Source organism: Odocoileus virginianus, chromosome 19 (genome assembly GCF_023699985.2).
Source record: "Odocoileus virginianus isolate 20LAN1187 ecotype Illinois chromosome 19, Ovbor_1.2, whole genome shotgun sequence".
Classification (NCBI taxonomy): Eukaryota; Metazoa; Chordata; class Mammalia; order Artiodactyla; family Cervidae; genus Odocoileus; species Odocoileus virginianus.
This window is the reverse complement of record NC_069692.1, coordinates 20,639,143-20,657,148: the sequence shown is the minus strand read 5'-3', so window position 1 is coordinate 20,657,148 and position 18,006 is coordinate 20,639,143. Positions and strand designations below refer to the sequence as shown.

At 39.4% G+C, this 18,006-nt stretch overlaps 1 long non-coding RNA gene across 1 annotated transcript; it reads right to left on the bottom strand.

Moving 5' to 3' along the window:
- Positions 1-3,267: 3,267 nt before the first annotated feature.
- On the bottom strand, positions 3,268-16,602 carry LOC110137752 (uncharacterized). Its single transcript, XR_002314008.2, has 3 exons — positions 16,327-16,602; positions 4,796-4,863; positions 3,268-3,402 (listed from the first exon to the last, which is right to left on the bottom strand). It is a non-coding gene; the product is annotated as an uncharacterized lncRNA (long non-coding RNA).
- Between the last annotated feature and the right edge of the window lie 1,404 nt (positions 16,603-18,006).

Here is an 18,006-nt window from a genome sequence, read left to right as displayed (position 1 = left end):
AGGGGATGATTTTCACAATAGATTTATAAAAATTGTAACACTGGGAGACTTCTCTGGTGATCAATGGCTAAGACTCTGTGTTCCCAATACAGCGGTCCTGGGTTTGGTCCCTGGTCAGGGAACTAGATCCCACATGCCTCAACTAAGAGTTACTATGCTGCAGCTGAAGATTCCACATGCCACAATTAAAGATCCCAGATGCTGCATTGCAACAAAGACCCAGCACAGCCAGACAAGTAAATATTGTAAAACATTGTAACAACTAAAACAACATGGTCTTTAGGAGAGAAAACACAGAAACTGAAATTGAAGGCTTTGGCAATTGGAATATCTTCACTGAAGATTATGAAAGAAACCATATAGACTTGTATCAACAATGGGCGATTGCTATAGCCAGAATCAGCACAAAATGTCTGGATAAAGAGATTTTTATGTTTATTTCCCAGCAATCTGTTATATTCCTTCATTTAATCCTCATAGCCACCCTGAGAGACAGATAAGGCAAGTATAATACTCATTTTAGAGTTGAGGAAATTAAGGCACACAGGCATTGACTCGCTTTTCTTCACTTTATAAAGTAATGGCAGGATAAGAAGTAGAAGCTCTATCTTTAGTCCATTATACAGGGTCTGGTTTTAAGAATACAGCACAGTGTTCTCTTATGTCATGACCCTGACTCATGTGTCTTTTACAAAGCTGTAGAAAATGCAGGTGGGCAAATGTAGTTAGTGTGTTTATTCACAGTAAATGATCTCTTCTAATTCTTTGTTTGGTCCTATTACAGATTCTAATTACTGCCGTTGGAGGATATGCTTTTATTTGGAAACAGCTTTAAGAAGTTTATTAAAGTACTTATGATAGAACATCTGTGATCTCTTTGGGATTATTTATCATTCCCAGTGTTATGCATGATTCTTTCACTATGCTTGTCTAGTTTTCCATGTCATTAGAGAAGTTTAAAGACTTCTCTGCTCAGTGATATAGTTACAAAGAATGGCCAAATGTATATGACATGGTAGATTTTACTTCCCTCAGAAGCAGAGGGTGCAGCCAGCACGGCCCCTGCTCTTTCATTCTGAAATCCTCAGGAGACAACTGCTGGTATGCCAGGAACAGTGTCAGGATTTGTGAGAAACATCCTGGTAACTTCAACGTTGGTCCCAGAGGAGTTCACAGATGTTTAAAGAAGCCTTGACACGAAGCAGGCACCTGTGAAAATATCAATAACTCCTTCCACAGACGTTTCTGTGGGCCTCCTGTATGCCTGCTCAATTGCTAGATGCTGAGGATGAAAAAGATGGAGACAATGTCCCTGTACTTCAGTAGGGATCTAAAAATCTAAAAGGTTTTCAGCTGGAATTTACAAGCAGTTCTGCTTTTGTGACATTATTTCATCTAGTTTTCATAATCACTGCAAAGTATATCATCCCATTTCATGGATAAGAAACCAGAGGTTCAGAAAAAATATCTCTTTCCCAAGATCACAAGAGTGGTCACAAAAGAGTGGCCAGGTCGAGACTCAAACACATATCTTAAGACTCAGAGTCTCCATAGTTCTCCCCATAGTTGTATTAAGGAGGTTTATTCTAATAATTATGCCTCAATGATATTTTCTTTATGGAAAGAAATTGTTTTCAATGAAAACAGATTATTGATTTAGGACAGTTATCTGATGCTAAAAAGACAACAAAAAGCAGAGAGAGATTCATCTCTTAAATATGTAAAATTGTGGGAAAATGGGAAATGAATCAGGATACAAAAGTAGCCAAACAACCCTCTGAGGGAAAAGGTGTGGATAAAACATTTTTAAAATGTTTTTCTCTTAACTCACTATCATGCTTACTGCAGGACTCAGTGAAAAACAGTAAGTTTAAAGAACTGTGGTGAATTTTGATTGTAAAATGTTTATTGTTTCTCTCATGTGAGATCCTTCCTATATATAAAGATCCCAATAATTATAGCCTGGCAGGTAACTTTGGAAATACAAGCAAGAAACAAGAAAACATGTTTCTCAAGAATTATGAGCATTTCTTATTTATCAATATCCATTTCCTCCTTCTATTTTTAGCCACTGATATTTATAACAGTTTAAAAAATGAAGAACCAATGTAAAAGCAGTTTTCTGAAAATAAAAAAAAAAAATCTAATGCTGTGTGAAACACACACAAATTCAGGGAACTTATTGTTGACTATCAGTTTTCTTTGGCTTTTTTCCATATGCCCCTAGCTGAGCACTAACTCAGTCACAGCAAGCACCTCAATCAAGTGTCCTCAATTAGGTTGAAGCAAACTAAATTTATTCCCAAGAAAGGAGTTAAACACCACTAAATAAAATCAGTAGCATCTGAATTGCACATTATCATCTATATAATGCTATGCTATTTAATTACTGCCATTTATCCAAAGTACTCTACATTTTCAAACAAAGGTATGCTCAGCATACTTTGATCAAATACTTGTGACTTATCGTGGTTATTCCTGTACATTGAGGAAATTAGAGTAAATACCAAACTGCATGGTTTCTCCAAAAGAGTTTAGGCAAACTAGGGTGTCTCATTCCATCAGAAAAGTGGGCACTGGATCTCTAAGGAGAAAGCAGCTTTATCCTGGGGAAATGTTTTCTAGGACTCCACATTCACCATTTTGCCACCCCAAATTAGAGGCAGGAATTGAGTTAGAGACTGACGTCAGCAGCACCCAATCAGAACCAATCTTCCGGTTAGGTTGTCCATAACACATACAGATTCTAAGCTCACTGGCACCCTCTTCTTATACATCAACAATGCTTCATCTGATTTTCCATCCTCTGTCTTTATAAACTGGGATCAGAAGGGATGACTGGAGACTACAGAAATGGAAAGCCTGCTTTTGTCCTTAGATCTCTGTTGGTATCAGTAGCTTGGTGGTTCCCTCTCCCATCAAAGCCAAGCCTAAAGGCTGAGTACCTGAAAAAGCCTGGATAGTTTCAGTCAGTCAGTCAGTTCAGTCGCTCAGTCGTGTCCGACTCTTTTCGACCCCATGAATCACAGCACGCCACGCCTACCTGTCCACCACAGACTCCCAGGGTTTACTCAAACTCATGCCCATCGAGTCGGTGATGCCATCAAGCCATCTCATCCTCTGTCGTCCCCTTCTCCTCCTGCCCTCAATCCCTCCAAGCATCAGGGTCTTTTCCGATGAGTCAACTCTTTGCATGAGGTGGCCAAAGTATTGGAGTTTCAGCTTCAGCATCAGTCCTTCCAATGAACACCCAGGACTTACCTCCTTTCAGAATGGACTAGTTGGATCTCCTTGCAGTCCAAGGGACTCTCAAGAGTCTTCTCCAACACCACAGTTCAAAATCCTCAATTCTTCGGTGCTCAGCTTTCTTCACAGTCCAACTCTCACATCCATATATGACCACTGGAAAAACCATAGCCTTGACCAGACAGACCTTTGTTGGCTAGTTTAGGTACACCTTTTTCCTGAATCTTCCCAGCAAAACAATAGGACAATCACTAGTATCTCCATGTTACAGATGTAACAAATTAGGCTTGAACAGGCGAGAGGAATGCCTTAGGCTCCCAACAGCCTGTCCAGGCTCAAGGCCTCTGACCTTTCCACTATTACATGCTACCTGTTAGGGGTTTTGCTCCATGAGTCAGGGAATATCTCCATATGTTCTTTTCTGTCCTCCTTTAACCCTATTTCTCAGTTCTGCTTTCCCCAGTTTCCATCATGTTACCTCACAGCAGAATTCTGCTGGTAGACACAATACTTTCGGGTTTTTTTTGTTTGTTTGTTTTTTGGTTTTTGGTTTTTCATTTAGATGCAATACTTTTGAATTGATACCCTAGTTCAACTATCTGCTTGGTTGTCTCTATCAATTTCTGCTCTACATACTTCTACTTTAGAAGCTCCTGGGGTTTCAATCCTGTACCCAGTTCAGGCCCCTAGGACACAAGACTTATGTCTAGAACAGAGTTTGGATGAGTAAATGGTCATTTATATATGCTCCCATCTTTTTCTTCAAGCATTATGAGGAAAGTCTTGCAATAGGAAAGAGACAGGAAAGAAGTGAGTGGAAAGGGAAGGAAGAGAATAAAAAAGCCTGTCCTTAAAATGCCAATTCTCACTCAAACTGGGTCCCCTGTCATTCTGTGAGACTTAAGGCCATCTGTAAAATTGGGCTCAAAGTTGGCAGGAGGCTAAGGTCAGATCCAAGCACCTGCAAACAAGTTACATATCAGAGGACATTTGAAAACAAACATAACTGTTTGACCAAAATCCCACAACTCTACAGCAAAGCTGTGCCTAGGAGCACATGGTCCATTAATAACAGAAACCATGTATCTACTGCTTACCATGTGCTGAGAACCATGGGAAGATCTTTACTGACATGTTCTAATTAACACTGTGAGGTGGGCATTATTGTACTCATTTACAAACAATGGAACTGATGCAAGAAAGAGGTTCAATGTCACAGGTCTAGTAAAAACCAAAACCTGTTTTTCAACCCAGGTATATTGATTTCAAAGGGCACATTCTTAGCCATTATGCCATTCTACCTCCAAATCCCTCTACAGAGCTAACATATTTCAATCAAAATGTTTACCTGGTCTTTAAAATAACTGCATTCAATATACTTTGGGAACTACAAAGAACCTTAGTCATTTTTCTTAACATTGCCTAACTGATCGGCCTAGGATTTTATCATCTGAGTCAATGACTGCAAATATTACATCATCTCAGACTAAGGACCAGACTTCACATTTATTCAGCAAACATCTGAGTGACTACTATGTGTCTGGCTTACCTGGAACTTGGCTCTCAGGATCTGGTTGTGCAATAATCACAATCTATGGCTCCCAAGGTGCTCACAACCTAGTAGATGAGACCAATGTGCAAGGAGATGGTTATTATTCAATATGGCAGCTACCTCTGAGCTAGACCCAAAATGTGCTTAGAAGAGGCAGACCTAAAAATGTTTGCTAGAGAGCTAAGGTTTTAAAGATGAACTCCTCCTCACTCAAGAGGCAGAGAAGAGGGTGGTCCATGGAGCAATCTCGGCAGGACCAAAGGTGTGGATGTGAGAAAGAGGGTGGTGTGTTTAGGGTTCCCTATCTTCCAGTCTGTGTTTTAGCATCTGTTATCTAAAACAACAATAAACACGGCTATGGCTACATGAGGCAAGAATTTCCAACTGCACTGTGTTCTTTGGCTCAAAATATTCTTCATCATCTGTTTTATTTGTCTAGTGTACACAAAAGACATAAAAGATAAGGTGGGAACTTGTCCAGGTGAGGTCATTAACTACCCAACCAAGGCCTTGTCTAGAAGTCTTCCTTCTATATGGAAGAAACAGGGAACTGAAACAAAGGTTTAATAAAAGAAAGAAAAAAGGGGGTGGGGAAATAAGAAGAAAAAAAGTTATTTCTCAGCTAAGACCTAACAACAGCTCAGGTGAAACAATTTTATCTCAATATATTTGAGTTTTTCTTCTGTTGTCAATCACAACACTTGAATAAAGCTATCTCAGAAATCACCATATGTACTACATTTATTATTGTAGATAACAATATGAAATAGCCCATAAACCAACAAAATGTGAGTAAAACTTTGTAATCTATTTCTTTTCTTTCTCCTCACTGACCATACCCAAGAAGGAAGTGGTTCAAGTGGTTTGTGTTTATTAAAAGAAATAACAACATTAGTCCAAAATGTCTACAGAGAACTTCATATGTTAGTTAAGGACCAGAAATTAGACTACAATTGATTTAGATGCAGCAGCTTTTACATGAGTAAAAACTGAAATAAATAAAATGTGACTCTTCTTCTTTGTTTTTGACTCTTAGAAGGAATATAGACTAGCATGGCATTTGAAAATTAAATCTTAGTTCTGCCACTGCAGAAGTCTATAAGCTTGAGTAAGTCACTTCACCACTTTAAGTAATTTCTTCATCTTTAAATAGGGTTAATAATAATATCCACAATGCATACTTGATAAATCAGACAAGGCCATGGCCCTAGACTTCACCAATGAGTCTAGACTCTGGATTCTATTGAGTAATAACCCTGACATTAATTTAGTTCAATCTTTTGTTAAGAACATGCTGGCAAGTATTAATATAGAGAGACATGTATGGGGTGTTAAGGGGATTCAGAGTTTGGACACTTAACTCAGCAGAGGAAGGCAAAAGTTAGGCAGATAGAAAAGGGCAAAAGGTGTTGAAAACTACTTGTGAAAAAAACTGAATGCCTGCCAGTCTGGCCCATTCTGAAGATTCAAGTCATTCATTAATCCATCCATCCAATTATTCATTCAAGTTTTACTCTATTATAATAAATTACTCAACATTCCATTCATTCAACACACACATATTGAGACATAGTATGTATAAGGTGTATATTATATCCAAGAGATTTAACATGTTCCCAAGGGGTTTCCAGGCTATTGGGGAAATGGAAATTGAGTCATGAGGAAAAAAAATACTGTAATTCATACTATGGCCATACTATGCACATAATGATGGCAACCACAGAGGAAGAAAGGGCACTTAAACCAGGCTGGCTCATCAGGATGCCTTCCTAGAGGAGATAAAGCCTGAGCTAACTTTAAGGCAAGTCTGGAGGATAACCAGATGAATCAAAGGAGAATGGGAAGAAGAGTCTAAGGTATAACCACACATGAGAAGGTAAAGACAGTTGGAGACTTAAGAAAATACAGGTGTGATTTGTTGGGGGAAGTAGCAGGACTTAACTCTAAAGGGACAATGGAAAGTTGTCCTTCCACCACACTATGGAGGTAGACTTGACTGTGAACTCTACAGAAAGCCACAGAAGAATTTAATTTGGACCCAGCCAAGATTAGACTTGCATTTTAAAACTTTATTTTGGCTGTAAGTGGATCAGGGAAACTGTGGCAATGATACAGTCAATGAATAAGTAAACCATGAAAATAGGGAGGTAATAAATTCTAGAAGATTTTAGAAGGTTGAACAGTACTTTGTGAACAGTTGTTAAGATGGAGTTTAATTGTAGGAGAAACAGGCCCAGGGTGACTTCTGGCTAAAGCAATTAGGAAAAAAATTAAGAACAGCCTAACACTTAATAAAAGTTTTCTATGTTCTAGGCATCATGCCAGTTTGTACATATCATTGATATGTACAATAATAATCCTATGAGATTATTATTTAATCTTCATAGTAATTCTATGACATAATTGTTACCACTTCAACCTCAGATGAAGTTTAGAGTCAGAGACATAATTTTCACAAGAGAATCCAAAAAGGCAAAGACAGGTTTTGGATTCAGATGCATCTAACTGTCTTATCTGTCAGATAACAGTATCCTACTATCCATATCATCTTGGGTGGATGAGTCCTCTCACTAAACAAGACAGAAGATTTTGAATGAAGAGCAGGTTTCAGAGGCAACTGGGTATGGAAATGTTGAAGAAAAAGGACTATCCATGTGATTAAGAGGTAAACAAATACTGAATGTTAATGGTGGATCCCAGGGAATAGAGTGAGTGATCACAATGTTGAGGACTTGTAAACAGATAAGATACTGATTGACAAGTGTTTATTAGATTAGGTGACAAGAATTTCAACAGTAGGTAACCTTGAAAAGAACATTTTGGGGGAAATAGTAGGGGGAAAAAATGGTTGAAAAATGGCAATCAGAAAAAAAATTAAATCCAACTTGAAACTCTAAGTGCTGATTTGATGTAAAAGAATGAACTGTTTTTAAGGGGTAAGCCTTATCAGGGAAGGTTTCCTGCTGGACAAGGCTAGCAAATACATATTTATGGCATCTAGACCCCTGAATAAGGTATTGATATTAATCTTAAAGGAAATGTGGGAAGGTTGCTTGTTCTGTACAACTGACATAATGGATTTACCCCAAGGATTCATCACCAAATTTAGTCCCCAAATCTTCCTCAACTCTTACCTGTTTTATACTACATGGAATCCCAGGGAGGGAAGGGGAGCACGGGGCAGGCAGTAGGGGTAGAGTGGGATCAGGTTCACAACACACGTTGAGAGAATTAAGAAAAAAAAAGCAAATTATATCAAGAAAAAATGTATGTAATTGCATGTATATGTATATCCATATTTATCTATATAAACATCTACTTGTACCTTTAGGATATGTCGCCTGCAAAGATGACAATCTTGAAAATAAGCATCATTTCAATATTTAACTGCCTGTGTTATTTGGATTCCTAAGCTTTGATATTCTAAACTCTGCCCAGTCTAACACCAGGTGTACACAAAGAAAATAAGAAAGTTGTAGGATAAATAGTACTATTTTGAGTTCTTTTAGAAGCATCTATGGAACTGCTTTAAGTAACAAAATGCACAAGAAAGCTTATCTTTCAACCACATAAATTTCAAACAGGTTTACAATTTATTAATAGGTAACAATCCTATGTACTAAGTTCTCCTTAAATTATAAAAGATATCACAATCATCAAAAATTTCAAAATATCTTGTTTAGAAATTGAGCTAGCAGAAATTGTAACAGCTTTGTATTTAAGCTGTTCTTAGTAATATATTTTAATATAACTAATTTTAATCATTTTTATTTGGTCACCTGGAGGTCAGTGACTTTAATCTCAATTTTAACAGTTATAACTGAGAATTTTAAACTATACTTCCTCAGATTTCACTTCAAAGACATAAAGTAATACCAACTGAGCTCTGTGGCTTATTTCATAAGAAATTATGTAACAAGCAACCTTGAAGCTGCAAGAAAAAATTTTTAAATCAGCAATTTTGATATGAGAGAGCAAAGCCTGATTATAGTGAGAGAAAACTGTTTCATTGTTTGAAACTCTTGTGCTATAGTTTATATATAAACTACGTACAAACTGAGTCAGAAACAATAACAAAACTAAATGTTCTCAGAGTATAAATTTCTGATTGATTAATTAGGGAACTTTTTAGGTGATAGGAAAGATTCCAACAAAGACAATAAACAAGAAAGATTTAAAATCAGGGTTTATACCAATTCTGATACTAATTCAAGCTCATTTTTTCTCCAAAGATATTTAGCTTTTCATCTCTTTGTGAACTACCCAAAAGGATACATTCTCCCACAAGGTTTTGGGCATACTCTGTGTCTTGGTTCAGACTGGGTGGCTTAAACAACAAACGTTATTTCTCATAGTTCTAGAGTCCAGGAAGTCCAAGATCAAGGTGCGAGCAGACCTGTTAAGAGCCCTCTTTCTGGCTTGCAGATGGCTATCTTCTCATACATATCATCATACCGCAGAGAGCAGAGAGAGAAGAAAGCCTTCTTCTCATAAGGGCACTAACACCATTCATAAGGGCTTCACCCTCACGACCTAACTACCTCCCAAGGGCCCCCACCTCCTAATACCATCACCCTGGGGTTAGGATTTCAACATATTAACCTGGGGTGCATGTAAACATTCTGTCCACAACATCCTACATTATTTTTATTTTAGGCTACCTTAAAAGTGGCCTAGCGCCATAGAAATTTGCCAGATCTGTTTAGTGAATCTCATTCAACCCTGTCACCTCAGAAAGCTTGCCAGCAAAGCTGGAAAGTTTATATCGTTCATCTGGTCACCTTATGTCTTCTTATTCCTCCAGAGAGATCTTCCCCAGACCTCCACAGAGGCTGCCAACATTTCTTTCCAGGTACTGGAAAGCTGGTACTATGAGAGCTCTTCTGCTGCCTAAGTCAGCCCTGGTGATAGCCCTTCCAGACTCTGTGCTGTTACCCCTTTAATTCCTCATGAGCTTGGGAGCCTTGGGAGAGACTGAGACTCAGGCGCACTTAACACAATGCAAAGTCTTGCCTTGGCATCCTAGCCCCAGTGTCTGAACAGCTCTTTTATACTCAAGCCCTCTCAGCTATGGGCATTTGATAGAGATCCACACTCCCTACCACGCTCCCAGGGGATGGCTGCAGCAGTACCCCAGAGGCAATAACCAGGAAGTGGCTTTCCAGAAGCCACAGTCCCCATGGGTGATCTCTGTAAGGAGGGCTTTCATTTTCTCATAAACATTGGTGGTTGGTGGTTTAGTCGCTAAGTTGTGTCCGACTCTTGTGACCCCATGGACTGTAGCTTGACAGGCTCTTCTGTCCATGGGATTCTCCAAGCAAGAATACTAGAGTGGGTAGCCTTTCCCTTCTCCAGGGGATCTTCCCAACCCAGGGATTGAACCCAGGTCTCCTGCATTGCAGGCAGATTCTTTACCAACTGAGTTATAAGGGAAGCCTCATAAATTTTAGTTTCTTTAACTCTGTAATTTTTCCAAATTTTCTATGGCTTTATCTTACTTTGTTTTTCAAAAGAGAAGATGACATCTTTTGATAGTTATCTGGTCCCCAGATACCTAATGGGGATTTTGAGGATAGCTGCTCAGTTGATTTAATAAAGCCCATGAGGAAGTGACCAGAAGTGACCTCACCCTAGAGGAATATCTCCAAATTTCTGATTTGTCACTTTCCAAGCTCCTAGGAGATGTGGTGATCATAGCTGTAACAATATAGAGACAGGAAAGAAAGTTCATTTGGATCACAGACTAGTTAGATCAGTTTTCAAGCAGGGCAGTGTATTACCACCACATTTTTTAAAAAGTCATTTTTTCTGTACCTGAGGAATAGTTTTTCTTTTCTGGTTTCCAACATGCCCAAATGAGAGCCATGGGCTTTCTCTTGTTCTCACTTAGCCTATTCCATGTGTCTCTTAAAGTACAAGTCCTCTCCAGGGCTGGAGAGTTTACCCACAACTTCTCTTTGGCATTAATCGCCACATTGCAAGAGGTTTGGATTTCCTTGCATTCGTACATGCTCAATTGCCTCAGTCATGCCGACACCTTGTGAGTCTATGGACTGTAGCCCATCAGGCTCCTTTGTCCATGGGATTCTCCAGGCAATAATACTGGAGTGGGTTGCCATGCCCACTTCCGGGGCATCTTCCTGACCCAGGGACCAAATTCCCATCTCTTATGTCAAGCGGATTCTTTACCACTGAGTCACCAGAGAAGCCCTTGAGTTCCTTTACACTTTCAATAAATTTATGTCCAACTTTCCTTTGGCTTAATCCTTTCCCCACCTCTAACTATCTGTACTATTTAACCACACCTTAACCAAGCTGTTATCTGAAATGTTATCAGCAGGATATACTGTCATTCACAGATTCATAATCGAATTATAGCGGTTTGCATACCATGATTACTCAAAGTCAGGTAAGAAGTTTCTGGAACACCTTACGAAATACCAAGTGACAGGATCCCTACCCTGAAGCACTTACAATTGAGGTATCTAGGTCAGACGAAAACTGGAGAGGGTAACAAAAATGGAGAGGGTAAAAAAAAAAAAAAATCTTCTGCAAGTAGATTTGCAGAAAAGGAGATGAACATTAGAAAGATGTAAAAAAGAGACGACTGGATATGTAAATGACGGCTACCTTTTCGGTGAGTAATATAAAAACAAAGCATGAAAATAAATGTATATATTAAAAAAAATAATAGTCCCAGAGGCTGACACAAAAGTAAAAGCTATGAAATGAAGTAGAAGATCAAGCTGGATTCCAGACTATGCAGAGGCCCAATGAGAACAAAATCACTGAACTCACTTTGGAAAAAAACTAAGTGAAAGAAGCTCATCACAAAGCAGAGTGATATCTTATTTATGGGAGGAAAAACTAGCACGCCTAACAGAGATCTAGATAAAATTTTAATGTAAAAATTTAGAAGGTGAAAATTCACAGTTCAAAATAGATTTAAAATTGCTTTTACCTCATTGTAATCTAATTTTAGATAACTTTTCATTGTTCACATTTCATAGATTGTGGTAACTAAAGTAGCAAGGGAACATTAATGAAATCAAAATCATTGTGAGATTTTGTGTGTTTTTTCCTCTCAAATGTTCAAAATTCCTTGGTATTTTGAAGACACTCTCATTTGGATTTTGTTTTTAAATTATTTTAAAATAATCGTTGTACATCAGATTGTACATATTTTAGCTTAGTCAGCTGGCCTCTTATTCTGTTTTACAGATGACAATTTCAGACTTTGGCACTTCATTTCTTTCTTTTTTAATTTCAATTATCCCACACTGAAGTTGGCAGGAAAACCAAGTAGATGGTTTACAAACACAGATAAAGTGCCACAGAGTAAATAACACACTATGAGAACACCCAGCGATTTACTGTTGAAATCCAGGGTAAGCTTGTGAAAGCTAGTTGGCTCCACAATGGTGCTCCTCTCCAGAACTGAAGGCTGGCTTGGCTCCGTGTGTTAAGGTGGGGCTGCAAGGGCGTGGGTCAGGTGGGACCAGGACCCTTCCCTGGGCTGGGAAAATAGCTCATTAGTCATTACCCTGTGCCTCTCCCCAGCACAGAGTCTGAGCCAAGCTGAAACAGACTTCGTAGGGGGAAGATTTTCTCAGTTTGCCTCGAGATGAGGACTGCTGCCCTCCTGACTGCCCTGTCTGGGATTTCCCAAAGGACAGTCACTTTTCTCTGTGGGGTGAGGAATGGCTTTCCTGACAAGTCTCCTCTGGCCACTGCAGAGACCTGCTAAAGACAGGTCATTTCTGCTCTGCGCCTTAGGAACCAGTGCTCTGGCTCATGTAGGAAAGTCTCAAAATCACTCATTACATCTAGGGGAGAGTTGAACAGTTATCTAGAACCTAAAATCATCCAACATAAAGGAGACCCAAAAGATCACTGTCATAGGTTGAATTGTATCCCCTTCAAATTCATATGTTGAAGTCCTAACTTCAAGTATACCTTAGAACGGGATGTTATATAGACAGAGGGTTTTAAAAAAAAAAATACCCTTTTATCTTGATTCTGAGATAAAGCAAGGTCACTAGAGCAAGCTCTACTCCACTAAGACTAGTATCTTCATAAAAGAAGAGAAGTCTGCACACAGAGACACATATAGAGGGAAGAGGATGTGGAGAGCCAGGGAGAAGAGGCCAACTGCAAGCCTAGAAGAGACCCTTTCCTTCACAGCACTTGGAAGGAACCAACCCAGCAAACACCTTGATCCAGACTGCCAGCCTCCAGGACTGCAAGAACTGTGAGAGAATGCATTTTCATTGTGTAAGCTGCCTAGTCTGTGGTTCACTGTTATAGCAGCCCTAGAAGAACAATTCAACAATTCAATCACTAAATTTCATGAAAAGATCGTCTAATACAACTGTGATTCTAGCTGAGGAACCCGAGGAAGAGGGACAGAAAAAGAGCTGCTTTTGCCCCACAGTCTGTCTGCCCCACAGTGCCAGGCCTGACACCCGATTCAGTGTGCACCGCCTCCCCAGATGAGCGGCCCCCCGCCACCATCAGAAGGTCATTGAAGGGTCACGTTTAAGGGATCAGAAGAGGTCACACCGAAGAACCCACACTCACTCAGCAACTCTGCACCATGACGGGGGCTAAGTGTGGACAGACCCAAGCCTTCACAAGAAAATGGATGCTCTGAGCTTTCAGCACTTCATTCGCCTTCCTGAGGTGAAGCACCCGCAGCAAAGTCCCTTTGAGGGCCTTCCTGAAATAATGGAGCTGCAGGGGAAGGTTTAAGATAAATGTGCCTAATGGTTTATTTTCATACACCTATTTCAGATCCCTAGCTCCAGGGCCCAGGACTAAACTTCCACCAGCATAACATAAGCAATCTTTTTCCACCCTCTCCAACTCAGTACGGGAAGTCATGGAGGAAGCTTGTTCCAGGGATCTAGAGAATGAATGACCCAGGAGAAGCTGCCCCAAGGGATGATGATATCTCACAAGCAACACCTGTCTGCAACTTCATGCAGTCTCTTAGGTGGCCAGGTCACAGGTCTATAAGGGCAAACAAGTGTTACATCTTGGTGTGTCCGCTGCCCTACCCTGCCATGGGCTGTACTTTGTATAGTCTTTTCCTCTAGTTAATTGGCAAGAAATTTCTTAGAAGTGACATATTTGAACTGGGAAGCAATGGAAGTTTTTACATGACTACTATCTACCTCTTTCTATAATATAAGGGGAATTTTAAGCTGGGGCTTGAATTCAAGCAGAATATAAGCTCAAGGTTAGAATTCAGGGAGTTTATGAACTCCCTGATGAGGGAAAAAAAAAAATCACATCTTTATTCTCACAAACTTCTAACTAACCTTTAGCGTTTCCTTCTTTTTGAATGTAGGCAATAAAGCAGTGGTATTAGCAATATGCATTCGAGAAGGAAATGGCAACCCATTCCAGTTTTCTTGCCTGGAGAATCCCAGGGACAGAGGAGCCTGGTGGGCTGCCATCTATGGGGTCACACAGAGTTGGACACGACTGAAGCAACTTAGTAGTAACTGAAATAGAAGTCATTGATACAATCATAGACACATCAATTGTTAAGAATATAAAATTTTCATTCATGCTCATCACAGCCTTGAAATATTGGTAGTTAATATACCTATCATTTGGTATTACTGAATATTATTTTATATATTCATTTTAAAAGGCAAACAATTTTTTTCTTTGATAATTGCATTTCAGTATAATTCATTTTTAGAAATCCTGTATGTTTTATTTATGAATTTATAAACATTATCCTAAGAAGGGAGTTGTAGACTTACCAGACTCCCAGATCATGGCACAAATAAAGGTTAGGAACCCCTACTGTGGCAGCAAGCAGTCACTGGGAAAAGGGATCAGAACTGTGAACATTCCAGCCTGTCACTTTTAATAAGAAAAAAATTAGAAAGATCCTCAATAAGCTCCTGAATCATAGGAAGCTGATTAAGAATGCAGATACCTGCATTCTATCCCCAAAGAGTTGAGTCCAGGTGGCCCTCGGTGAATTTGTTTGTTTTTTAAAAGAGATTTTTAAGCAGGTGGTATAAGGCCCCAGTTTAAAAAACCCAGATGTTGATATTCTGCTAATCTAACCATTTTACATTAACATTTAATAGCTATCCTGGATTATTTCTTTTCCATCCCTGGCTTCTAAATCCATGATTAAGTAGCATAAGCAAAAAATTTTTAAAAAAAAAAATTTTTTTTTTTACTTTACTTTTGGCAGCAAAAAATAATTTTAAAAGTATTTTCACAAGTAACCAGTTTAGAATAGCATTTATGCTTCAGCACTTTTTAAAGATAAGAGGCAAACAATGTCAAAAAGAGAAAAGCTAGAGAGGTGTGCAGATGTCAGGGACCTAAAAAGGATTAATATTTTTTCTGAGCATGATGTACTTTGTTGATGTGAAAGATGAAGGAACTAAAGGCTGTAATGCTTGCGGGCTTGTTCAGCTCTTTGAAAGTTTGCTTCTGCAAATACCTCTGCCTCTCTTGAGTTCTGTGATTCATCTTGTGTTCACATTGACAGCTGACTGCCATTTTGCCAAGAAGTTGACACAATTTGCAAAGCAGTAATTGACATCTCCTGGAGAGGTACATAGCCCTTAAGGTAAGGAGGCTTTAGTTAGCGGCCCTGTAAACTCAGCTCAAGTGTTCCAAGTAAACAGACTAATTACAATAGCACTCGAAGGACCAGCATGTTTGCTCCGGGAGTGGAGCAAGCATTGTTTTCTCAAAGTTACTGCAGAACCTTGGAGGCCTCTTAGCTCAGCAGCTACTATAGTACAAAGCATCAGAAATTACAAAATAAGTTTTAAAGAAATGATTTGTATAGTATGTATCCTTTTCTAATCATTAAGTCATGTCCAACTCTGCGACCCCATGGACTGTAGCCCACCAGGCTCCTCTGTCCATGGGATTCTCCAGTCATTACTAGAGTGGGTTACCATGCCCTTCTCCAGAAGATCTTCCCAACCCAGGGGTTGAACCTAGGTCTCCTGTGTCTCCTGCATTGGTAGGCAGGTTCTTTACCACTGTGCCACCTGAGAAGCCCTTATCCTTTTACCCTGGCCCGTTTTAACTGCATATCATTGTATCTGGAACAAAAATGCAACCAACTATTAAGAAACTTAAATTGTAAACGTTTCTCCAACTTTGCTGGTAGCTTTGTGCTGTGCTGTGATGAGTCGCTCAGTCGTATCCAACTCTTTGCGACCCCATGGACTGCAGCCCTCAAGGCTCCTCTGTCCATGGGGACTCTCCAGGCAAGAACACTGGAGAGGGTTATTGGGAGCTTTACCACAGGCCTTATTAGAGCCTACCTTGCACTCTTATCCTGGACTGAAAGCCCCTGGAGGACAGGAATGTCGTTTCAGAGCTGGCCTGGTTCAGAGCTTGCCTGACACAGCTCTTAACATTAGAGACCCTTCCACAGCAGGAGCTTAGATGGAGGGACTCAAGGACCTTACTTGGGATCTGTCCTCCTGGCCCAGGGCTGGGGCCTGGGTTGGAGTCTTGTCTCTGCCACTTACCAGCTGTTATGACCTCACTTTAGGCCAGTGAGTTACTAGATAGTTCCAAACCTCAATTTCTTTGTCTGTGTAAAGGAGATAATAAGAGCCTCTTTCTCTCAGACTTGTTGTGGGAATCACAAGAGGTGATGTATATGAAGTAATTAAGACAGAACCTGAGAAGTACTCAGGAACTGTCGGTTACTGTTATTTTCAACCAAAATCCTGGACAAAACATAAAAATGATGCTACTGTGAAATCCTGAACTAGGAGAACCTCAGATAATGGCAGTCAACAATCTGAGTATTAGAACTCCATGACAGCAGCTTTTAGCCAGTGATCATGCATCAGAATCACCTAGAGAGCTTTCTCAACATTCTAATAAGCCAGAATTCCCAGGAAGCTGTGAGTAACCCTCCTTTTGAACACTTATCTTTTTGTGGTAATGACCCTGGAGCAGTATTTCTGGGCAGATGGTGCTGAGGGAGTCTGGGATCTATAAGACCTCTGGGAGTCACAGGGCACCTCACTGCTGATGGAGTCTCTTAAGAACAGTTAATGACTTGCTGCTCATTTACAGAAGAGTCCATGTCAGCATGTCTTTTCAACTGGTCTTTTATATTTCAGTATATTTATTTTCTTTTCAGATTCACAGTGACAAGCAAGAGATAAGTCATAGAATTCCCCTGTAAAAAATGATTTAAAAACTCTGCACTCAATTGTCACTCAAAAATAGTTAGAATGGAAAGTTTTATGTCATATATGTATATATTTTGCTACAATTTTTAAAAATTAACAATAATATATACCAAAACCCAATATACTTTAAATGGGTACCTTATATATGAATTATATCTCAATAAAGCTGTTTTTTTTAATGTCTATTCAAAATATGGAAATTTTTTTCAATCTTCCTTGCATAAAAGAGGCCCCAACAAATGTCTTCGTCCTCAGTAGCTAGAACTCATAAATAAATTCCTCTATGCATGTTCTCAGTCAAAGCAAAGCCTTTCAGTCATTTGGGATTCAGGGATTTTCCTTGGAAAATGCTAACTTACATCTTCCAAGAAGAGGAAAAAGGAGGGGAAAAAGGAGGAGAAAAAAAAACCTAAAATAAATATGTAATTATAAGGGTTTTTTTCCTGTCTAGCTCAGTAATCCTATGTTTATTGTTAGGACATAGCACAATAGTTCAATTCTGATATTATTGTTCTCCAATCTCTCTTTTCCCCTTAATCTTGCTTTCTATTCCCTAAAAAAATAAGATTCTTCCTTGGGATGCTCTTGGGAAGGAAAGAGTCACTGCATCAACTCCCCACTGCAGCTTGCCCTTTCCTCAGACACACAGAAGATTGCTCTTCTTATCTGCATCCAATAAAGTCACATGAAGGTGTGAAGTGTTATAAAAAACTAGTGAGGAAAAAAAAAAACCCACAAAACTACAGTGGGTTAACTTTCCCAGATATGCTTCTCTTTGAAAAGTTTAGCTCGTTAACTACAAGGGATGACTGTCTGGGGGCTGTATATATCCAAGGTAATTTTGATCAGATGGGCTTTTCCATCCATCTCAGATATAACCACAGTACACTGGGTCTATGCTGGAGGCTGTCACCATCTGTCTTTCCCTTGGAATTAGAATCTTCCACTTCGGGTGGATGCCACTGAGATGAATGATACAGTTGGCCTTACCTTAAGACTCAG